This window comes from Musa acuminata, unplaced genomic scaffold, assembly GCF_036884655.1.
Source record: "Musa acuminata AAA Group cultivar baxijiao unplaced genomic scaffold, Cavendish_Baxijiao_AAA HiC_scaffold_1138, whole genome shotgun sequence".
Taxonomy (NCBI): domain Eukaryota; kingdom Viridiplantae; phylum Streptophyta; class Magnoliopsida; order Zingiberales; family Musaceae; genus Musa; species Musa acuminata.
The window spans coordinates 3,234,816-3,260,554 of NW_027021350.1; the positions used below are offsets into that span (position 1 = coordinate 3,234,816).

General features: G+C 34.2%; 1 long non-coding RNA gene across 1 annotated transcript; it reads right to left on the reverse strand.

Moving 5' to 3' along the window:
* Nucleotides 1-17,744: 17,744 nt before the first annotated feature.
* LOC135671210 (uncharacterized) lies at nt 17,745-18,459 on the reverse strand. The gene is made up of 2 exons (XR_010512662.1): nt 18,359-18,459; nt 17,745-18,238 (listed from the first exon to the last, which is right to left on the reverse strand). It is a non-coding gene; the product is annotated as an uncharacterized LOC135671210 (long non-coding RNA).
* Between the last annotated feature and the right edge of the window lie 7,280 nt (nt 18,460-25,739).

Sequence of the window (25,739 nt, forward strand, 5' to 3'; positions counted from 1 at the left end):
CAATTATGTGATAAAGGATATATTGTCAAATTCGAATCTAATGCATGCATCCTTAAAAAATCACACAACAACACATCCATGATAGCATTAAAACAAAATAATGTATACACCATTGACATCAATGATTTGTGTAATGAAATGTGTTTTTCGGTTTTAAATGAGGATGCTTGGCTATGGCACAAAAGATTAGGTCACGCTAGCATGAAACTAATTACTCAAATATCATCCAAAGAACTTGTACGAGGAATTCCTCACATCAAGTTCATCAAGGATAATGTGTGTGATGCTTGTCAATTAGGAAAACAGATTAAGAGTAGTTTCAAATCTAAGAATCAAATAAGCACATCAAGGCCCTTACAATTGATCCATATGGACTTGTTCGGACCAATCTCTACATCAAGCCTAGGAGGTAGCAAATACGTCCTCGTCATTGTAGATGACTATAGTAGATACACATTGACTTATTTTCTAAAACACAAAAATGAATGCTTTAGATATTTCACCAAGTTTTGCAAACTTGTTCAAAATGAAAAAGGGTTTATGATTTCATCAATTCGAAGTGATCACGGTGGTGAATTTCAAAACCGTGATTTCCAAGAATTCTGTGAATCTAATGGATTCAACCACAACTTCTCTACTCCAAGAAATCCTCAACAAAATGGAGTAGTAGAAAGAAAGAATAGAAATTTACAAGAAATGACAAGAACCATGTTGAATGAACAAAGCCTACCCAAATATTTTTGGGCCGAAGCTGTAAACACTTCATGCTATATTTTGAATAGAGTTTTAGTAAGACCCTTACTCACCAAAACTCCTTATGAGTTATGGAACAATAAAAAACCTAATGTTTCATATTTTAAAGTTTTTGGGTGTAAGTGTTTTATCTTGAATGAGAAAGATGCCTTAGGAAAATTTGATGCTAAATCCGATGAAGGAATTTTTCTTAGTTATTCTTTGGTTTCTAAAGCTTTTCGTATCTTCAATAAAAGGACTTTAATAATAGAAGAATCCATTCATGTTGTTTTCAATGAGATTTCTGAAATCAAGAAAAATGACTTTGATGATGATGTTAATTTCGATTCTTTGAATTTAAATGAAACCCCTTCTCCAACTAGCAACTTTGATGATGATGCATCTACTTCCAAAACTTCCTTACCTAAGGACTGGAAGTATGTAGATGATCATCCTAAGGAGCTAATCCTAGGAGACACATCTAAGGGGGTTCAAACATGTTCATCTTTTAAAAATTCTTATGCCAACGCCGCTTTTCTCTCTCAAATTGAACCTAAATGTATTGACGAAGCCATGAAAGATAATTCATGGATTATCACAATGCAAGATGAGTTAAATCAATTTGAGAGAAATGAGGTGTGGAAGCTTGTTCCTAGGCCAAATGACCATTTAGTTATTGGTACTAAATGGGTCTTTAGAAACAAGCAAGATGAATATGGTATCGTGGTAAGAAACAAGACTAGACTAGTAGCCAAAGGTTTCAACCAAGAAGAAGGTATCAATTACGAAGAAACCTTCGCTCCTATGGCTAGATTAGAAGCTATAAGGATGCTCCTTGCCTATGCTAGTAATAATAATTTTAAGTTATTTCAAATGGATGTTAAAAGTGCTTTTCTAAATGACTTTATCTCTGAAGAAGTTTATGTTGAACAGCCTCCCAGATTTGAAAATAATAGCCTCCCTAATCATGTATTTAAATTAACCAAAGCTCTCTATAGTTTAAAACAAGCCCCAAGGGCTTGGTATGACAGACTAAGTACTTTTCTTATTGAAAATAATTTCACAAAAGGCAAGGTCGATACTATATTATTTATCAAAAATTTTGAAAATAACTTTCTCATTGTTCAGATCTATGTTGATGACATTATCTTCGGTTCTACGAATGAATCTCTTTGTGAATCTTTTGCTAAAACCATGAGTCTCGAATTTGAAATGAGTTTGATGGGAGAGTTAACCTTTTTCTTAGGCTTACAAATTAAGCAATTAAGTAATGATATCTTTATTAGTTAAACTAAATATGCCCTAGATTTGCTAAATAGATTCAATATGAATAGCTCAAAAGCTGTTAACACTCCTATGAGCACTTCCACGAAGTTAGAAGTTGATGAAAGTGGAGAAAGCTTCAATAAAAAAACTTATAGGGGTATGATAGGAAGTTCACTTTATCTAACTGCAACCAGACCAGATATTATGTTTAGTGTAGGACTTTGTGCTAGGTTTCAATCGAACCCTAAGATATCTCATCTCAAAGCAGTTAAAAGAATACTTATATATCTTAAAGGAACCATAAATCTAGGATTATGGTATCCAAAATCCAAAAAATTTTAATTAATTGCTTATGCTGATGCGGATTTTGTTGGGTGTAGACTAGATAGAAAAAATACATCATGAACATATCAATTTTTGGGACATTCTCTTGTTTCCTGGACATCTAAGAAACAAAACTTGGTCGCTCTATCAACAACTGAAGCTGAATATATTGCAGGCAGTGAATGTTGTGCACAAGTTGTGTGGATGAAAAACACCTTAGAAGATTATAAAGTCCATCTTAAAAACATTCCCATTAAATGTGATAACACGAGTGCAATATGCTTAACAAAGAATCTCATTCAACACTCAAGAACAAAACATATTGATATTAGACATCACTTTATATGAGATCATGTTACTAATCATGATGTAATTATAGAATTCATAGATACTAAGCATCAACTAGCTGATATTTTTACAAAACCTCTAAGTGAAGAACAGTTTGATTTCATAAGAAGAGAATTAGGAATGTTGATGTGTCCGAATGTATAAACTTGTTAAAATTATTATTTGGACTTTATTGATTGAATTACATGACAAAGATAACATGTTGGAAAAATCTTCATAAACAATAAGCATGTCCTCATAGTCTTGCATGAAAGTGTTAAATTAAATTTTTGGTTCCAATTGGATTTCATTATTCTCTTTCGGATTTTGATACACATTATTAATTCTTGACAACAATATTGCCTTTGAAAAATAAAATTGATGATTCCTGCTTAAGGAAGATATTTTTTTTGCAAGGACTTTACTCACATAAATATCTTGATCCTTGTAAAGCATGCTATCGATTTGAACTACACAAATGGCCTTCCTCCTTCATGCAAAAAGAATAATAACAAGGAAGAAGTTTTCATTCTATGTATATACTCTCCATGTCATGGTCTTCTTGAGATGTTTGTATCCTATAAATGACATGTATATTCAAAAGATGCATATATCGTTCTCCTTTTTGTTGATGACAAAGGGGGAGAAGTATATGAATTGATACTATAAATGGCATACTATGTTAAAAGAAACAGACATATGATTATTGATGCTATGCCATGTTTACTATGATTGCCATATTTGCATCATATTAAGATATCAAGAACTTATATTGTAATTTTATAATTTTACATGTTGATATCTTTCCATATGATGAATTGCTATCATTACAACAATTCATATTTGAAATTTGAAAATGGATGTCGAGTCTTGACATCATACAAAGAGATACATCATGATAGGAATCATGATGGGAGTATTGATAAGGTTAAATGACTTTAAACTCATCAATATGTCTCTTGAATTCAAAGGCTTTGAATTCAAGAATGACTTATCTCAATTATGGCACATAGACAGGGGGAGTTAAGATTAACTCCGTTATCAATTGATTCTCATCATAAAAAAGGGGGAGATTGTTGAATCTCGGATTTTGATGATGATATCAATTGTCATTTGTTATCTAATCCATATGTTAAGATAAGTGTGCAGGATTAACTACGATGAAAGTAAGACATGCAGCAGGAGTTGCGCCGGAGTCAAGACTATGATCACGTTGGGAGTTTGAGAGCTCGATGGAAGTTCGGACGGTCATCGGAGGTTCTACGGGAACAAATCCGAGAAGTCCAGGAGCTTGCTAAAAGAAGCTCGTCGGAACTCGCCAAGTGGATCGTCGCAAGTCCAGGAGTTTGCCGGAAGTCCGCAGGAGCATCACCGAGGGTTCATCAGATGATCGACGGAAGTTCATCGGAAGCTCGCTGGAAGAAGCGATTGACGCACCGAAGCAAGCTATCCTTAGAATTATCGTAGTTAGCACGATGATTAAGTTAGAAATGAGAGGTGATCCCATTAACTTAATCTAGGGGCAATTGGGCCCTTGAAAGAACAAGATTGGGCCGAATGGATCAACCCATTCGGACCCAGATCTCTCGCCCAACGGTGGCACCGCCCAAGGCTCGGTCTCCGAGCTCTGGCTGGGCGGTGCAACCACCCCTGACAGGCGGTGGAACCGCCTAGGGCTCGGTCTCCGAGCTTTGGCTGGGCGGTGCAACCGCCCCAGTCAGGCGGTGGCACCGCTTGAGCTTGGTCTCCGAGCTCTGCTAGGCGGTGCAACCGCCCTTGACAAGCGGTGGCACTGCCCAGGAGCTTAGTCTCCGAGCTCTGACAACGGTGCAACCGCCCCAGTCATGCAGTGCAACCGCCAGACCCCGGAATTCTGGGAATTGACAGTTTTGAGCTCCAAATTCAAACTGGTTTAGGGCCTATAAATACCCCACTCTTTCAGCAATGAAAGATCAACGAAAACCACCAAAATCCTGATCTTACTCTGAGATTTTTGAGATCAAAAGTGTTGTAATAAGCTAAAGGTTCTTCTCCCTCTTTTCTTCCAACTTCAGATCTTTCAAGAGAGGAGAGAAAAGTTTGTAAGGGTTGTCTCCTAAGCCCGTCAAAATGAGTGAATCTGTAAAAATGTGGTTGGCCTTCGCCTATTGAAGGAAGGCCTCTAGTGGACGTCGGTAACCTCATCGGTGGAGGAAGCCAGAAGTGGATGTAGGTCAAAATTGACCGACCCACTCTAAATCGCGCTGCTCTCTGGTTTGCATTTACTTTGAGCTTATTATCCTTACTGCAAACCTCCTTCAAAGCTTACTGCCTTCTGCGCTTTTACGTCTATGTTTCCAAGCTCAATACTTTCCGACTCGTGTTTAGACGTAAAACAATTTTCTCGTACGAACATCGTATTTTAGTTTGCGCTTACATTCTGATTTCTATCACAACAGCAAACTGCCTTAACAGATTCGTTTTAGCTGCCTCTTGCCTAATCATAAGTTAAAGTGATTTACGAATCGAAATTTCTACTGAAATCGACTTTGTCGTACGAACTCGGTTTTAAAACGTAGAAAGTTTTCTGCTGCACTAATTCACCCCCCCCCCCCTCTTAGTGCTCTTGATCCTAATAAGGATATGGACGGTAACTTCTTCATCACTAAGGGAATGACCTATCAAGGCCAAGTTATCGATGATAATCTTTATATTATGGAGATAATCAACAATAGTTCTTTCTTCTTATTTTATCTTCATGAGACTGGATAGGAGACTGAGCATGCAAGTGCAGGAATGATTGGCCTTGATAGGTCATTCCCTTGGCAGTAGTGTCGCATGAAGAAATGAGTGGGGTGAGGGATCCAGCGACCGAGGCTTGAATTGCTTGAAGGATGAGACGATCCTAGCATAGGCATAGTTTGTGGTCTAGATTTGGTACTGGATTGGGTGTGCCTGAGATGTTGAGTATTGTAGGTGGACAACGAAGAGAGCCATCGACATAGCCAAATAGAAGATTAGAGAATTGAGCACGCCAAGATACGTAGTTGCCACCTTTGGATAATTTGAAGGGGATGAGGGTTGCTGTATTGATAGAAATAAGGCTTATATGTGGGAAAGTACTATGGTTCCTGTGAGATCAATAACTGGAGCATCAGAGGCAGATGATGAGGATATATGGAAGATATGTACCAATATATGAGAGTAGATAAAAGTTTGTAGCAACGACAATGATCAGAGAAGCAGAAGTGGTGGTGCATATCAATATCACTTGAGGAAAATTATTGGTAAATAAGGTCTTTGAAGGAGGAGATTAGCTTTGTGCAATCAGTAGTTAGGAATCTGGGTGGTAGTGATGTAGCAAGTGGCGTGGAAAGGTTTCAAATGTAGCTTGTCGAGGTGAAGGCAGAGCAGGATGTAGTGGCTACCCCGATCACTGATCAGAGTTAGCGGGAGAGAACTGCAAAGGTTGTCTGGTAACAACAGAAAGGGATGGTAGGCCTACACTTAGACAAGGTCCTCTCTAGTATCAAGACGTGACCCGATAGAAGCGTGTACGTAGGAAGATCAAAACGTTGCCATAGGATACCGATGGAAGCAATGAGGACGATGTTGTCGGAGTTGAGGACAGCGTTGGTGGTGGTGGAAGGTTAGAAATTGGCTACGGAGCCAGGAATGTGGCTGCAACAGCATTGATCGCTGGCTAGAGGCAGAGGCGAAACTTCACTTTTCTCAATATTCTGATACCATGATAAAATGAGAGAATAAAAAATAAAATTATAAAGGTAAAGAGAAAAACACATTATGAGAAATCTCTATGTTATCAATTACTTTCTATATATATTCAAGATAGTAATAAACTTTGACGAAGTCAAATATTAAAACAAATAATAAATTAAATTCTTTATCATTCTCTTTCTGAATGTTTAATTAAAATATTCACACCACACATTCGGATTTCGTTCACTTAACCTTTTAGGATTACTGGTTACCCACCCAATCAATACTTCAAGAGTACTTGTAAGATTCATAAGTGAAGTTTCTCATTGGTTTGGCTGTATGTTTTCAGTTGTCAATAAGAAAAAGGACAATATGTTTAGAATGGAGCCCTAAATGATCAATGCTTATAAAAAACCCAACTCCGGTAATTTTCCATCATTGAGTACTGTATTAAGATGATAAATATCTCCATTGAAATCAAGAGTATAAATTTCTTTTATTTTTTTTCATTGCATTGTCCATTTTGATTTGTTAAAATCTCATTTAAATTCTTGATTCAGTATTACTTTGTAAATATGGCCTCCTTATAAACATCGAGTGCCAACAATTCTTTTCTTTTATATAACTTTTATAAATAATAAACGGTGAAAATAGGACTTATCATGTCATTGCAATGATCTGTGAGGGGTCTATGCGAGTTAAGTTAACTATACCTTATAAAAAAATATCGGATGATACATCACTATCGTTTTAAATGTAAAATTTATGGAATAAGATATCAAATATTGGGTCTTTAGTAAGTACATCACTTTCAAATTAATAATTTGAATATAAAACTTTATCGGATAGGCATATGAACACACAACATTGAGGTTTTTTTTTTTTAATTTGTTTGTTAAGAGTGTCATATTGTGAAAGGCATTGTTTTAATTAAAATAAGAGTGCCATATTGTGAAAGGCATTGTTTTAATTAATACTTAAAAGTCATTTTCTTATCAAACATCTCAATTTGAAGCGTGCATTTTAGTGGAACACCACCAACTACATAGAAGACGCCATTGATGAAGTTTTGGATGATGGAGCTCTCACTCCTTGTAAAAAAGCTATATAATTTTCTAATTACTATCATGTAAGAACTTGGAAAAAGAAAGACCTAAAAATTTCCTCCTCTTCAATTCTAGCATGATATTTATTAGTAGATTGATTTCCTTTTGATCTGATTAAATATTTTAGTCGTTTTAATTATTTATTTGATTTAATTGTGCATTTTGATGTATGTTTTAGTCTGTTATAGGTGTTTCCTTATGGACAAAATAAAATTTGAGGCCCCTTATTTTACCTACTCTTTTGCTCTTTTTTCACCTTAATATTATTCACAATCCGAACGTCTTTTAAGTATAGTAGTGATGCAACTCTATCCACACTGTTTTTAGTTTGTAGATCTATACATATTCAAGTAAGTATTTCCTATGAATATCTGAGTGTGTTATTTGTAATCACAAAAAGGGGTTTTAACTGTGAATTGAGGAAAATAATAGAAGATAAGAATAATTATTGTAGAAGTTTTATTGAAGAAGAAGTGAAGAAGCTTTAATGAAATAACTTTTATTTATTAACATGTCCCTCTCCTATTTATAGGGATTATGAGAGAGAATTTTTTTCAACAGAATAGAGAATTTTCCTGAACAAAATAGAAAAATTTCCTCGTATAATTGAGGAAATCTTATCTTCTATCAGTAATCACAAAAAGGGGTTTTAACTGTGAATTGGTCTTTTTGGTTTTGGTTTGATCAATTATGGCTCGAGATGTGATGTCAACTTTTAGACATATTACATCAACAAAAATGAATATTCTCTCATCAAATCAGTGGTTAAAATATTAATACATTATGAACTAAGTGTTATTAAAAATATTCATATATGTAACATACAAGAAGATATATATATATATATATATATATATATATATATATATATATATATATATATATATATATATATATATATATTAAGTTTGACATACATTCAAAAGCTTAAGCTTTAGGATGAATCAATGTCCAATATGATATATATTAATCCTAATAAGTATGTGTTCATCATATTTCTAAGCCATTCCATTGGAGTGGCTTTATCAAATATATGTTAGGTATAATTTTTGCAATAATGAACTAAATAAATTTTCCCTCATCTACCCATGATTCCGGCATTTTATCTCTCACAAATAATTCTTTAGACCTCTTTCAAACACTATAATTAAAAAAATAAGGATCGGATACGAAGAATTTTATCACGAAGAAGATTGATCGTATTAAGCTTTCATTAAAAGCTTCCTCATTTTTTCTTCTTTTGAAGGAAATAGTAAAGTCTTGTCCTTACTCATCAGTTCTTCTCCATCATTATTAGGTTTGATAACAAAGATGGAGTCAGCTACAGTTCCAAGTGCCTTCAAAATGCTGCTACTTAGCTTTCTGCTGCACCCACAGTTTACTACTGCAAATATTGTTGATTATTATGTGTCACGGATTACTACTGCAAATATGATAGATATAAAAGATAATAATAGAGGAGTGACATATAGAGAGCAATAGCTAAAATTAAAAATTTATATTAAATATGATAACTTAGGATCTCTCATACCTCAAATCTCTAAGTTTTTTTTTTTTGGTTTTGTTTTATCACATATCTTCTCTTAATTGTGTGTCTAAAGACTGAAGGCTTTGACTCTGACCAATTATAATAAGAAATCCTATCTACTTGTAAATCTAAGTCAGAATCTTATCTACTTACAAAATTTGATTTAATATCTCACCAGTAACCAAGTGTGTACTGATGATAATAATACAATAAGCAGTCTCCTATATATTATGGCTGTGCCTATATTATCTATTGTGATAGTTCACTATAGTAAGCAATCCACCTTTCTTATTTGCAAGGCTCCACCAAGTTCTATATACTGATGCGACAAGATTAAAACTAGCAATTCTTTGGTTGAGATGCTGGCGTGAAATCTATTGCGTTGTAAACTATATAGAACTAGCAAGTTCTATATAGTGTTTGCATCTATTAAATACTGTGTGCTGTTAAGATGAAACTCTCTCTCTCTCTCTCTCTCTCTCTCTCAAAGAAGCTTCGTTGGCCCCCTTATTTAATTAGCTTGACCAAGTTCTCATTTATAGTAGTCTCTTGAATGGCCTACCACAATCTTAACACAAGTTTGCTAATCTCTCATCTTCACAATATTAAAAGAAAAGTAACTAGTTTTTGGGATATAGTGAATATCTTGATATCAATGGAACAATATATAGAGCTAATAATTAGATATAAATTTTAAAATTATTTTAATATTGATATGGTTCGACACTCCTTATCTATATCCATGAAATGAATCATTTTTTCATCGAATAAATTTTAAGCCTTTTTGAGTTACATGGGATAAACTCATGCCGCTTGTATATTCTCTCACGTAACTCATTAAAAATTTCTTTCACTCTCTTTAGATCTATTAAAAAAATCTTAGGTATACTTCAAATTTTATTTTTTCTTTCCGTATCGATCGCTTGTTAAATTATGAGGTGCATGAGATAATTATGGAAGAACAAAACTTCAATATCAAATATTTGTTCATGTACTTAGTTTCGTATCCTACTAGTAATTCTAGTTCTCCAAACGACTTAAAAGAATTCAAAAAATACTTAAAAATCCTACCTCTCCAACAAAATGAGAGCCAATGAAACTCATTGACTTAAAAGGTGGAAGAAGAAGAAGAACAAGAGTAGCATGTTAGCCAAGTAATGATTAGAGGAGTATCCTCGAAGCACATGCAGAATTGATCATGAACATTAATTACTTAATATCACTAGAGATGATATGCAGTACTAATGATTAGGAGTATCATTAAAGCATTTGTTGCAGTAATTCACCGAATACAGAAAGGGTAATTAGTACCTCAACCGATTGGCTAATTGGATAAGAAACAACAGATGTAGTTTTTGTTGGAAAGAACAATGAACTATGAAGATCAGGGATGTGTTCTTTTAGATCTTTGAAATAATAAATTTATTTATCTAAAAAATATATTAAGTTGATCACTCTTTTTGTCCTGATCATGATGGTAATGAATGTATCATGGATCTTCCGTTCAAGAACAATGCACGATGATATCCATCAGAAGACAACCTATGAGCTCGTGATAGAAGTCGACCATCTTGGGAGAGATAGGCTCTAAAATAGAAGTCGACTATTTATGAGGGTCATTTATGTAAAAATACCATTAATAAATAGTTAATAACATCAAAGAGTAATATTTTTTCTTTTAATTATCAGGGCAAAAAGCAAAGAAAAATCCATCTTCTCAATTTTCTTTTTCTGACGGCAACTGACTAATTAGGTGGAGCTTCAATACCAACTCAAACTATAATATTCTTTGCTCTATATATGATATAAAAAATAATTTAATTGATTTTTCACGTAAAAACAACATGAAAACTGTGAATACTTGTCAAGTACAATATAAATGAAAACATAATCACAGCCATCAAGTCTACGACAATAATAACTCATTATGTTTCAAGGATCGGATGCATACATTTTATCATCATTCATCTCTTATAAAAAAAAAAAATAGTTTAGTTAAGTTGTGTACATATAAATATATTTAGTTTTGGGTCCAGCTCAAATCTGATTTATTAAAATAAAAATAGAAAAAAAAAGAGAAAACAAAACAGGAAGTGGTGTGCGCGATGTCATACGGCAATGAACAGAGGCGTATGTGATAATGTGGTGGCGCAGAGAAAAGGAAGAGGAGAGAGAAAGGTAAGATTTTGAAGTTTTTGTTTGATGATCTAAGCGATTAATTTTGTTAGATGATGAAGCGATTAAACTTTTATCAGTTTTAGTTTAAATTTTATGTTAAAGAATTCTTGTAATAAGCTCTATAATCTTAAAGGTATCGATCTATAATTTATCTATGTTTTTTTGCTATACCTATTTTTTGAGATCTAAAATTTTTTTTTCGTGAAATCCGTGATGAAAATGATATGTTAATGTTGACTATGATATTATTATAATTTTTTGGTTATTTCGGAGAAGACTTATTGTAAACCTATTATTATTATTTGTGATAATGGAAGTTTGAAGTGAGCTACCATCCCATGATTTTTATGATTGATTCATTATTCTACTATTTATGCTACTATAGTTAATATTTATATTTAGTAACAAGCTGATATTTTAATAAGGAACCCATTTTAATACACAAAGAGAGAAAATAATTATTTCACTATAATATTTTTCCCAACAAGTGGTGTTATAGCTTCAAGTTGTTTAGTACTAATTTTTCTTATATGATTAAAATGGAAGAGTCAGATGATATGATTAAATTGAACTCATTAAATTATACCACTTGGAAGCGTTTGATGGAAGATTTGCTCTCTTGCAAAGATTTGTATAAGTCCATCAAAATTAAAGACAAATCTTCTACCATAGAAGATGATGAATGAGATGTTCAACATAGAAAAACTATTACTTATGTTAGAAGATGGATGAATATAAATTTGCATGAGCGTATTTCGATAAAACTAGAGCTGATATTATTTAGTAAATATTAGAAAATCTCTTTACGAAAAAGAGTGGGAAATAGAATTTCTCTCCTCGAAAGGTTTGTCAATTTAAAGTATAAAGATAGTGGTAACATTATAGGGCACATAAGCTTGTTTCAGAGTCTTGCAAACAAGTTGGTTGCTAAGAAAATAAATATAGATGATGAAATACAAGGATTATTACTTTTCAGCTTTTTATCGAAAAGTTGGGAAACATATGTGGTGACAATTTGTAACTTCACGTTAGAGGAGACTCTAACTATAGACATGATTAAAGACAGTTTGCTAAATAAAGATGCTAGAAGGAAAGAATAAAGAGAATCTTCTTCTAGTGCACTTGTTATTAAAAAACAAGAAAGACGTGTAAGAAGTCACAATAGAAATTCACATGGTTACAGAGAAAGATCCAAGTCTAGAAGAGATATCAAGTGTTTCCACTATAACAAGTCAGGTCACATGAAGAAAGAATATAGGTTTTGGAAGCAAGAACAGAATGAAATGAAGAAAAATGAGAAAAATACCAATACAGTTGTACTGAAGGTGATACGTTATTGTTCGTGATGACAGATGTGTCAATCTTACGGTTCAGGATAGTAATTAGATAATTGACTTTGGTGCTTCATTTCATATTACTTCTCATAGTGATTTCTTCAGATCTTATACTATTAGTGATTTTGGCAATGTTAGAATAGGAAACAATGATACATATAAGATTGTGGGTATTGAAGATATTTGCTTAGAGACCAATATTGAAAGTAAATTGTGCTAGTTATAGGTGTCCTACAAGTTAATCACGTGAGTGATGACACATGTGACTTGACACACTATTTTTTTACTTATTATTATTATTTGATATTTTATCATTTTATATTGCATGTTACTTGAGTATATTGTGATGTCCATGGATCTATATAATGAGAATCGGATCATGATGAGATCACGATAATGAGACCGATTCATCTTTAAACACTGATCTTAAATAATCTTAGTCATAGGTTACTCGAGAGGGATATTGAGATAACCGGACAAACTGATGTGTTGTATACCCATCCATATGATGGATATAGTTGGTCTCATAGCTGCTCATGTAGGGACACTTGGGATACAGTACATGTGCTCATTAGAGAATGAGTTCATTGATTGATTTGCTTATGAAATGTTGGATGGTTAATGATGTCTTATTGTCAAACAACGATTTTGTAGTCCCAATAGTGTATCTGATCCTTAGATTTGAAACACCAAGGATGTCCTATATGAGTATTATATTCTTTGATATCGGACTTATAAGTCTAGAGGTTCCAAATCTAGCACAGTCGGTTATCGGGAGTGGTAGCCAATCTTAATAGGATTTTTGAGTGTCGATAGAGGATCATCTGCTCTTGGTATCATGAGAGAAATATCTCATATGTTCTTGCTTAGACAAATTCTTGATTACGATCATTTGAATTGAGAGAGAGAGTTCTCCGAGTGAATCCGATTAGAGCGAGACTCGAGCAAAAACTATATGGATCTGATAGCATCATGCCCGGTATACGGTCTATGGGATATTAGATGGATGATGAACTATATGTATATGGTAATTAAGGACAGATAAGTCCAATAGATTGGATTCCTTGTATCATCTAGGGACTGCGACGTAGTGGCCTAGTATGTCCGTCGTCCGCAATTGATGAGTTGAGTGAATTATTATCGAGATAATAATTCACTGAGTTAGAAAGAGTTCTGACAGGTATGACTCACGGCTAGCTTGATATTGGGTCTAAAGGGTTACACACATATGGTAGGCGTTGCGATGAGTAGAGGGTCAAATATGAGATATGTGCCGGAGTCCCTATCTTATTGAATATCAAATAAGCCCATAAATTATTGGATCCAAGATCCAATAAGAGTCAATGAGAGATTATTAGATAGAAATCTACTAATTTAAGAGGCTTGGTAGTTGGATGGAGATCCAATACCTAATATGACACGATCCATTAGGGTTAAGTTGATAGGGGACCTCTATAAATAGGAGGGAACCAATGGTTCATAGGCCAGAGCATCTCTTGGTTGGCACCTCCTATTCTCCCCTCCCCCTCTCTTCCTCAAATAATAGGCCTGGAGACTTGAGGAGCATCATCGCAGTCATATTGTGTGGATCATCACTAAAGAGGAGGACGCTTGGCCTCCTTCACCCTCTCCTAGAGATCCGTAGGGATTTAGGGATATACGATCTCCCTATGTAACATAATCTTTAATATACACAGTTTTAAGTTTTATGATTTTTATGCATCAATCTTCACACGACGACTAACACATCTTTAGAAAATTGAGGATTTTATTTTATGTTCTTCCGCTGCGTATGTGATGTTGTCCCCTAGATTTCTATACAAATTGATACTAAAAAATGTTAGACATATTCCAAATATTCATCTTAACTTGATATCTATAAACAGACTTGATGATGAGGGATTTATATACTATTTTGGTGAAAGAAAATGGAAGCTTACTAAAGGTTCTCTAATTATGACAAGAGGAAAGAAGATAAACTCTCATTCGATTATGAAAGCTAAGCGATAAAAAGGAGAGATTAATGCAATTCAAAATGATGAAACATAGATTTTTGACATAAGAGTCTTAGTTATACCAGCGAGAAGGGACTTAAAACACTTAGTAGAAAGTAGTTCTTACTAGAGTTACAAGATACATCTCTTAAATCTTATGATCATTGCTTAGTTGGAAAAACACATAGAGTTACCTTTCATACATATCCATCATTTAGAAGATCAAATGTTATTGATTTGATTCACACTGATGTTTGTACTATGTAAGCTAGAACTCTTGGAGGTACTCTTTATTTTGTTACTTTCATTGATGACTATTCTAGAAAAATTTGAATTTTCGCTTTGAAATCTAAAGACTAGGTACTCAATGTCTTCAAAGAGTTCATGTTAGTATTGAAAGAGAAATTGACAGAAAGCTACAGTGTGTTCGAGTAGATAATAGTGGCAAGTACATGGGTCCTTTTGAGAATTATTATAGGTTCCATAGTATTAGACTTGAGAAAATAGTTCCTAAAATCCTTTAGCAAAACAGTATGGTAGAAAGGATGAACAGAATCATTGAAGAAAGGATTAGGTATATGCTTTTCTATGCCAAGTTATCTAAGTTATTTTGGGAGAGGCTATGAGAACTATAATTGGCTTGATAAATCTTTCTCAATTAGTTTATCTGAAAAATGATATTCTAAAGAGAGTATGAAAAGGAAAAGATATATCTTTTGATTATTTGAGAATCTTTGGGTGCAAAGCATTTATTCATATTCCCAAAGATGAGAGGTCCAAGCTTGATTAATAAGCAAAAACATATATCTTGGGATATGGTCATAAAGAGTTTGGATATAGATTATGGGATCTAGTGAATAAAAAGATTATTCGTATTTCTTAAAGATCAATTATTTGATGATGATAATAATGTTGAGAAGTCAAAAACCTCTTTTTACATTTCTTGGAGATTGGGTCCAATCCCTATCCCTATAGTTTATGATAATCATGGGAGAGATAAATAAGAAGATTATGGTGAGAATGTGAGTGATGATGCTTCGTTCTTAACCATTTTTTTCCTAGAAGGGAGCATATGACACTTATTTGAGGAATATCTATTCTTATAAAAATATTATAAACCCTTCACATTTTGAAGTTAATGAATAAATGAATGAAGAGTTTGAGTGTATGTAGCTATAAAAAATGAATAAATGAATGAAGAGTTTGAGTGTAAACCCTTCACATTTAATAAAAAAGTGAGGAGAGAATCCTTAAGGACAATAGGCACCACACAATCTATTCTTTCCCTCCTCCCCACCACTCTTCTCTTTATCTTCAACCATCATAGTAGCATCACCACCCAAAGGAGTAATCACATCAGTCATCGTTTTTCTTGTACCATTTGCTTAACTACCATCAAAAGCATTAAATCTTTTTTAGTTATATTAAGGGTTATTTATGGAAGCAATATTCCCTTCCACTTGAGTTATGTATTAATTTAGGGAGTAGAATTGATCCAACCTCTTGATTATATTTCAATTTTGACCTTTCCACCCATTCCTTCGTATAATTATTTTTTTGTACAATTACTTGTTTTAATTTATTAAATCATTACTCAAACTAATCGAAAGTTAATCAAATCATTGTTGAGAAGATGAGTTAGCATCCTCATTTCTATCACTTATTTTTCTAAACCTCCAACTTTATATTTTATTTTTCTCACCACACACCACACTACTCACCCTTTACACCAATAAAGATATTAATTATAATATTAAAATATATAATATATTAGGTTTCAATCTTGACATTAAAGTTCTTCACATTACAATTTATTCTTACTAATTAGTGAACTTATTTTAAAGTTTAAATATCTTAAATCATAAAAGAATGAATATTAAATATATTTATGTATCATACATGTTCCTATGTTTATTATTTTTTGATCATGTGTTGCTCGTGCTATGTGATCCATTTGCATCGCATGGCTCGGATCATTCCCGAATCTTCCCTTGTAGGAGGACAGCTCACTTGCTTGTGGGGGATGGAGATTTCTCGGAACTCATGAAAGAAACCTATGGGAGATAGCTACGTTCGGACATAGGTATGAGATTTCGTCTTAAGACAACGTTTACGCGCCTCCAAATTCTCTATAAGCTTTATCCCTATATTTTATTATTTTAATACTTTTATTAATTTCTTAATAAAAATCCTTAGACCCTAAGAGTAAATTATAAGCTTTCGAGTTACATGGGATAATATTTTCACTCTTTCAAGATCTATTAAGAGAAATCCTAAGAATACTTGATATTTTTTTCCTCAATACCAAAATTGTGGGATAATTATAGAATAACTAAATTTTAATATCAAATATTTCTTTGTATACTTAAATTCCCTATCCTATGAGTAACTTAGTTCTCTGACTAACCAAAAAAATCTAAAAATACATGCAAATCCTAACACCTGAGACTTATACCTATTTCCGAGCAAAAAGGAAGTTAATGGAACTCATTGATTTAAAGGTGGAAGAAGAAAAAGAAGAGCATATTAGCTAAGTTAATCAAAAGCCAGCCCTAGAAGTATCAAGAATCATCATCCAATCTGATATGATGAAGTCAAATCAAACAAATGCAATAGTTTTATAAATAATTTAGTTAAGAGACATGGTTAACTTCTAAGACATAACTGTGTCATATTTATACATTATCCATATACATATATACTAAGGGATATGTATGTTATTTTACAGTTTATGAGGGTCAGTTATGTAAAAATACCATTGATGAATATTTAATAACATCAAAGAATAATATTCTTTTATACAAATCAAAGAGTAATCTTTAAATTGGAGGAAAGGTGTTTGGTAAATGTTAGGACCATATCATAAAGCAAAGAAAAATCATCTTCTCAATTTTCTTTTTCTTACGGCAGCTGACTAATTATGTGTTCATAGCTGCAAAGTAATCAAGTCTAATTAATAATAACACATGTACACTACTCAGGCAAACTGATAGAAGCAACATCCGTGTGCTATTGCGTGTGTATATATATATATATATATATATACATATTGGTGACTAATTAGGAATAATATTGATAAGATGAGAAAAAAATATTTCAGATGATAATAAAATTGGTAATGAGTCTCATAGATTGTTATAGATAAAAGATATGAATCTATTAATATTTGTAGCGCGAGAAGAGGTAGGAAAAATTAAAAAAAGATTATTAAAATTTAGAAATAAAAATATAATATTTTAATTTTATAAGCATATAATTTGATAATAGATCCATCTAGTTAACCATAAATAGTTAGAACTATACAACCTTGTTTGTTTGTTTTGTAAAATATATAATAATGACCAAAGCAGATTTTGATGCCATCTTACAGTATGACATGTGACTTGCATACACTACACAGTTTTATTGTTGTTGTATATTCAGCACCGTACTTCAACATATATAATAACACTATGCACCACATAAGTGTTTGAGCCACAAGCGCATCACCTAAGACACCAGTCACCATGATGATGCCTCACTGAAGTGTTTATATATATATATATTATATTGCGTCGTCAAAGGAACTACTCCTCCATACTGCCGAAGTAGCCTATCATGGGGTCGAAGGCGGACGGCAGTAGTAGTAATTGTTCCTGCATCCCCTCGTATAGGGTCTTCCGGGGACCGCGGGCTGACTGCTAGGGCGCAGGGCACCGTATGGAATCCCCGCTTTCGCTTCCTTCACAGGGGTCGTCTCCCCTCTCGCTACTACCAGTTCAAACAATGCACAAAAGACATGCGTAGGATCATTAGAGCTCGATGTAGATCGAGAGTAGATAGTTCTCAGAGGCGTAAACAAGCTTTAGCTCACGGCATGCAGCAGCTGACCTGTGACGAGGAAGACGATGATGGTGAGTGTAAGGAGGAGAGAAGCACGACTCTTGACGACGGTCCTCATCTTATCGTCTTCGGTGGTGCACATATGATCGATTCAGAGTCGTGAGAGGGTTGGCTTTTATAGAGAAGGAAGGGGATGCGATATTTGGGACTTGCGTCACAGCGTTAACGTCATGATGGTGTCTTCTTCCCATCCAACGCCGGTGATAGGCTGAAAGAATGGGAGGATCAGAAGGAAGATGCTACCCACCACCAAGATTGAGTTATCTCGTTGACTTTGTGGACGAGACGCATTTTTTTATGAGAGGGTGGAAGAACGTGCATGATATCAGGTGTCTTCTTCCCATCCAATGCCGGTGATTGCTTCCGATGTCTATTATTGTCGTGTTCTTCGTGACATGATCTATGTTGAGGGGGTGGAAGAACGTGCATGGTTGTATAAAACAGCAAAACTACAACCGAGTGTGATTAGAATAGAATGTTTCTCGACGAGCAATTTAAGTAACATTAATTCAAGAGATAAAGCTTCTTGCATAATTATACATCAGTCATAATTACTAATAACTACTAGTATTACGAGCAACTCGATTCATAGTTTCATGCACTAAGGGAAAACCTAAATTAAACATGAGATAGTTTGTCAGAACCAACCGAGAAGTCTAGGAGCTTACCGGGAGCCCACTGGAATTATACATCAGTCATAATTACTAATAACTACAAGTATTACGAGCAACAGATGCAACGAGATAAAACTCGATTCATAGTTTCATACACTAAGGGAAAACCTAAATTAAACATGAGACAACTTATAACAAATTACCCGACAAGCACATTAAAGTATCAGCAAGAGATATAAATCATAATTACTATAACCACGAGACTTCAGAAATGAATGAATGAATGATTTAGCCTTTATAGTTTTTCAAAACTTTACTGAGCTCCGCTTTTTATTCAGAAAACACTATAAACTAAGCGAAAAAGAAATACAGTAAAAACTAAATCATTCAACATATATGTCTTCTCATTGATCTTTGAACAAATATAACTTCACCAAAGAGCTAAAATAGGTTGAATATACTTACATCTCTAACAATGTAAGTCTCTTGGATAGGAGGGGATGAAAACCTATAAACACAAGTGGAGAACATTTTCAAAGAATAAAAAATATGAGGGGAAACCACTTACCTCAAATATTGTCCTACCTGAAAATAGAGGAGAAAAAGAGTAGTTTTAATAGGTCTTTTTGAAGTAAAAGATAGATAGAAAAAATGGGAGTTGAACCATTCCTATGAATCCCTAACTATCACCCTTATTCAAAGGTGGACATTTGTTTCCATCCTATATATCCCTAATCATTTTTAAGGAAGCATGTGACACTCATAACTATTCTTATAAAAGACCCTCTACATTTTAAAGTTTATGAATAAATGAATGAAAAGTTGAGTGCATGTAGTCATCAAAAATCTTAGATGAGACACATAAATAAGGAGAGAATCCTTAAGGATGAGAGGCACTACCCAATCTATCCTTTCCCTCCTCCTCACCATCGTCTCCTTTATCTTCAACCATCATAGCAACACCACCACCCAAAGGAGCAATCACATCGGCCATCGATCGCCATCAACGTAGCCTCATCGACAACCATAACCTCATGTGTCATCATTTTTCTCATACCATTTGCTTGACCACCATCAAAAGCATTGGATCTTTTTCAGTTATATTAATAGCTATTTATGGAAGGAATATTCCCTTCAATCTACGCTACGCTTGGGTTATATATTAATTCAGGGAGTAGAATTGATCCAACCTCTTAATTATATCTTGTTTAGAACTAGCTCTTAGCATACTTTGATTTTGGCCCTTCCTCTTGGTTTCCTTCACCTAGTTATTTTATTTTTTTTACACTTATTTATTTTAATTTATTAAATCATTACTCAAACTAATCGAAAGTTAATCAAATCATGATTGAGAAGATGAGTTAGCATCCTCATTGCTACCACTTATCTTTTCCAAGCTCTTTGACTTCATCACCTCCTACTTTATGTTTTATTTTTCCTCACCACACACCACACCACTCACCCCCTACATCAATAAAGGTATTGATTATAATATTAAAAGATATGTATGATCTATCTTTGATATACAATATATTAGATTTCAATCTTGATATTAAAGTTCTTCACATTACAATTTATTCTTACCGATTAGTGAACTTATTTTGAAGTCTAAATAACTTAAATCATAAAAGAATACTAAATATGTTTATGTATTAAATATGTTCCTGTGGTGCTCGTGCCGTGTGATCCATTTGCATCTCATGGCTCAGATCATTCCCGAATCTTCCCCTCTAGGGCAGCTTGCTTGTAGGGGATGGAGATTTCCAAGCACCCATGGGAGAAACCTGTGGGAGATGTTTATGTTCGGATATATGTATAAGATTTCATCTTAATATAAGTGCCTCCAAATTCTTTCTAAGCTTTATCCCTTTATTTTATTATTTTAATACTTTATTAATTTCTTAGTAGAAATCCTTAGACCCTTAAGAGTAAATTAAAAGCTTTTGAGTTATATGGGACAATCTTTCCACTCTTTCAAGATATAGACAAATCGTACGAATACTTGATATTTTTTTCCTCAATACCAACCCCTCTTAAATTCTGAGATGAATGAGATAATTATAGAATAACTAAATTTTAATATCAAATATTTCTGTTAAAAATGAAATGAAGAAGATGTTATTTGTGTTTGATATGATGCTCCCTATTTATACATGTTAGGAGGGAGGATTTCTAGCTACGATATTTTCTTAAGTAATTGGAGAAATCTTAACTGTTATCAAGGGAAATCTTAGCCGTTATCATACCCCCGTAAGACGGTGCTCCTGTCAAGGATATCGATTTTGGACCAATGCGACGAAAATTATTTGCGGGCGAGAGGCTTCATAAGTGAGTATGCTAGTTGATTAGTCGTATATACGTGAAAAACACATAATTGATGTCTGACAACTTATTCTCACACGAAGTGAAAGTCGATGCCAATGTGTTTTATGCATGAGTGAAATACTAGATTGGCACATAGGTAAGTGGCTCCGATATTGTCACAATATATTGTAGGAGTAGAGTGGAGTTGATGTTAAGTTCCTTGAGTAGATTCGTGGCCCAATTGAGTTCTACAGTAGCGGTTGCAAAGACACGGTATTTAGCTTCAGTTATAGAACGTGCAACTATCTTTTGCTTCTTAGAATTCTAATTGATTGGATTTGCCCCAAGGAAGATAATATACCCTCATGTGGATGCTCTGTCCTTAAAATTCTCTACCCAATCAGCATCAACAAAGGCATGGAGATGAATAGGAGAGTGTTTGCGAAAAAAGATGTCATGATTGAGAGTCCCGTGAAGATATCATAAGATTCATTTAACTGCAGACCAATGCATATTAGATGACGGTGCATGGATTGTGATAATTTATTGATCGCAAATGAGATATCTGGACAAGTAAGAGATAAGTACTGTAAGGAGCCAAATACTTGACGGTATTAAGTTGGGTCTGTACTAGGGCTTTCATCATATAGTTTGAGTGACTCGCTAGTAGGTAGAGGAGTTGTAACCGCTTTTGCGTCCTGCATGTTCGTCTTTGATTATCACAATTCAAAGACCACGTCTCCATCATGTCAATAAAGAATATTGTTTCATATTTTCATACACTAAGGGAAAACCTAAATTAAACATGAGACAACTTATAATAAATTACCCGACAAGCACATTAAAGTATCCACAAGAGATATAAATCATAATTACTATAACCATGAGACTTAAGAAATGAATAAATGATTTAGCCTTTATAATTTTTTAAAACTTTACCAAGCTCCCCTTCTTATTCAGAAAACACTATAAACTAAGGAAAAAAAAAACTAGGTGGAGGAAATCAAGAGAGTCTAGAAGGCTCATTTTGGATGGAAGAGCCAAAATAGAAATATGCTAAGAGCTAGTTCAAAACAAGATATAATCAAGAGATTAGATCAATTCTACTCCCCGAATTAATAAGCGTTGATAGAGAGGAATATTCCTTCCATAAATAGCTCTTAATATAACTGAAAAAGATTCAATGCTTTTGATGGTGGTCAAGCAAATGGTATAAGAAAAATGATGACACTTGAGGTGATGGTTGTCGATGAGGCTACGTTGATGGCGATCGATAGCTGATGTGATTGTTCCTTTGGGTGGTGGTGTTGCTATGATGGTTGAAGATAAAAGGAGAAGAGTGGTGGGGAGGAGGGAAACAATCGATTACCTAAGTATTCTGATCACCACTAAATATTGTAAATGATAGCTATTACCTATTTATATTTTTTTGTGATTTTATTTCTGTTAAGCTCAATCATCACCATGGTGTTAGGAATAGAATCGGCACTAAGAGGGAGGGGGGGTGAATTAGTACTGCGGTAAAAAATTATATCGGTTTAAAACTTCATTGTGATTAAATCCGTTTTCGACGAAAACCGATTTGGAGAGAGGTTAACTTATAAGCGTTTTCGTAAAGATAACTTGAAAACATACGGAAGATGCATAGTGGATGTAAAGTAAGTTAAGAGGTTTGCAGTAAAGTAAATTGCTCAAATATAGAAATACAAACTAGAGAAAAACACACCGATTTTATAGTGGTTCGGTCGTCGTGAGCTACATCTACTCCACCTATTCCTCTTCCGTCGAGGCCACCGACATCCACTATCAATCTTCCTTTATAGGCGAAGATTAACCTCCTTCTTACAACTCTTTCTCCTTTTACCGGGTTTAGGAGATAACCCTTACACCCCCACTCACTCCTCTCTCAAACTATTCTAACACTTAGAACTTTGAGAGGAGTTTCATATAAAATTACAGTAGAGTTTCTTTCCTTTTTACTCTCAATACTTGTGTAAGTTAACTAAGGATGAGAGAGGTATTTATAGGCTTCAAGTTGATTCAAACTTGGAGCCTAAAAATGTCTCAACCTAGGTTTCCTGGGTATTGACGGTACCATCACCGTTCTTGGGCAGTACTATCGTTGAAAGATCTGCTACTGGGCGATACCACCGCCCAGAATTCCTGGGGTGCTGTTCCCCAAGCGGTGCCACCATCGGCCAGTTTTTAGCACCCTGGTTGGGCCTTGAATCTGGCCCAAACCAGCCCAACTTCGGGCTCAATTGGCCCCTAATAGAGTTGATGAGATTATCTCCCAATCCCAACTCTAATTATGTGCTAACTACGATTCCTAATATATATTCTAAGCAAGATAAGTCTGATTTCTTCCGACGAGCTTCTGGCGATTTTCCGACGAACTTTCAACGATCTCTTGGCAATGTTCCGGCGGACTCCCGACAAGCTCTTGGACTTCACGACGATCTTTTTGCGTGAGTTCCGATGACCTTCTTTGGCAAGCTCCTAGACTTCTCGGTTGGTTCCGGCAGAACTTCTAACGAACGTCCGGACTTCCGACGAACTCTCGAACCCCCAACGAAATCGCGTTCTTGACTCCGGGACTTCATTTTGCTTTATGCCTTGCTATCGTAGTTAATCCTGCACACATAAAAATACATTTCGATCTAGACAATTATTACTAAGCTTGAATCATGTTGTCCGGTATGTCATTGGTCTAGAGACACTTCGTCCGATTCTTCGACGCATCGTCCTCTCTTGCGGCCTATTGCCCAATCGGCCAGTTGACCTCCGCAACTACGATATCCTTGGCGCAATATCCGTTCTTCTTGGCCCGATGCCCGAATCTATGGCCCGAAGCCTTCTATCGATACATCGACCGATCCTCCGGCCCGACGTCTAATCTTCTAATACGTTTTCCTCCGGCCCAACATGATTCTTCCTGCTTTAATTGTCTCTCCCTGATCAAAGCATCCTATGCCACTCAAAACGCAGATTAAATCATAAACACTTATCAATTGATTTTATCATTAAAATTCGAGACTCAATAATATTTGAGCAATTTACTTTACTGTAAAATCGGCGTGTTCTTCTCTAGTTTGCATTTCTATATTTGAGTAATTTACTTTACTACAAACCTCTTAACTTACTTTATATCCACTATCGATCTTTCTTTAATAGCCAAAGATTAACCTCCTTCTTACACCCCTCTTCTCCTTTTTATAGGTTTAGGAGTCAACCTTTACAAGCACACACTTCTCCTAAACAGAATTCTAAATTTAGACTATAGGAGGGGATTTCTCTAGTGCTTGCAACAACGTTTTCTCACTTTTAAATACTCTCAAGTAGTTTCATCAATAGAATAAGTGTTTTCAAATCATTTTGATGAGATGAATGATCCTATTACTCGGGATCTTTTCCTTTTTATCAATGATCCGAATAGCTCTTCAGCATAAGATAAATATTTATTCATCACAATTAGCTCATACTTAATGATTATATATATATATATATATATATATATATATATATATATATATATATATATATATATATATATATATATATATATATATATATATATATATATATATATATATATATATATATATAACATCGATGTATAACATACATCATAGATGTGACACAAGAATGGTGGCAAGTAGAATCAATCCTCTTAACGACCTCAATTTGTCTAAAAAATCTAAAACTTAACTTTTATTTCTTTCCCAATCTTACCACACCTTTAGAAGAGAAGACCTTCAAGAATACAAAATCGCTTACTTAGAACTCAATCTCTTCTTTTGTTGTCAGCTCTTGCACTGTGTCCGATGATAATAGCTTTCTATCACTAACTTCTCCCCAACATATAAGGGTTATCTGAATACTTAAATAATAACTATTACTATAAGTGAATTCAAAGGCCTTTGGATTGCACCCGTGGCCTTGACAACTTTGCTAGGAGAACTTGTTGATGAATTAATAAGATGAGAGTCAATAGTAACAATAACATCTATTTTTTAGTCCTACATAAAAAAAAATAATCCAATTAAGATTTTGGACACATGATTTAGACTTATCCTATTATATCGTTTCTTTTTCTTTTTTTGCAACATAAGCATGTTGATAACTCAAAGTGGAGAAAGTTAGAGGCTTGAAGCTGCTTTGAGGCCCTCCAAGAGTGCAATTGTTTCTGTCATAAATTGGACTTGAGGTAGTGCAACTACAGCCTCCCATCCATGGGTGTTTATTCATTGAACTCTTCAATACAAATCCAACGTCGATAAGAAAAAATGACGAAATAAGATTTTTATTCTTTACATATGTTGCAATTTTCCACCACAGAATGGATACGTAGGCAAAATATAATAATAACAATAGTAAAGAATCCACCAAAGATGGACAACGTTTCTCCAATGATTTAATTCTCCAAGGCATATCTATAACACTAAGATAAA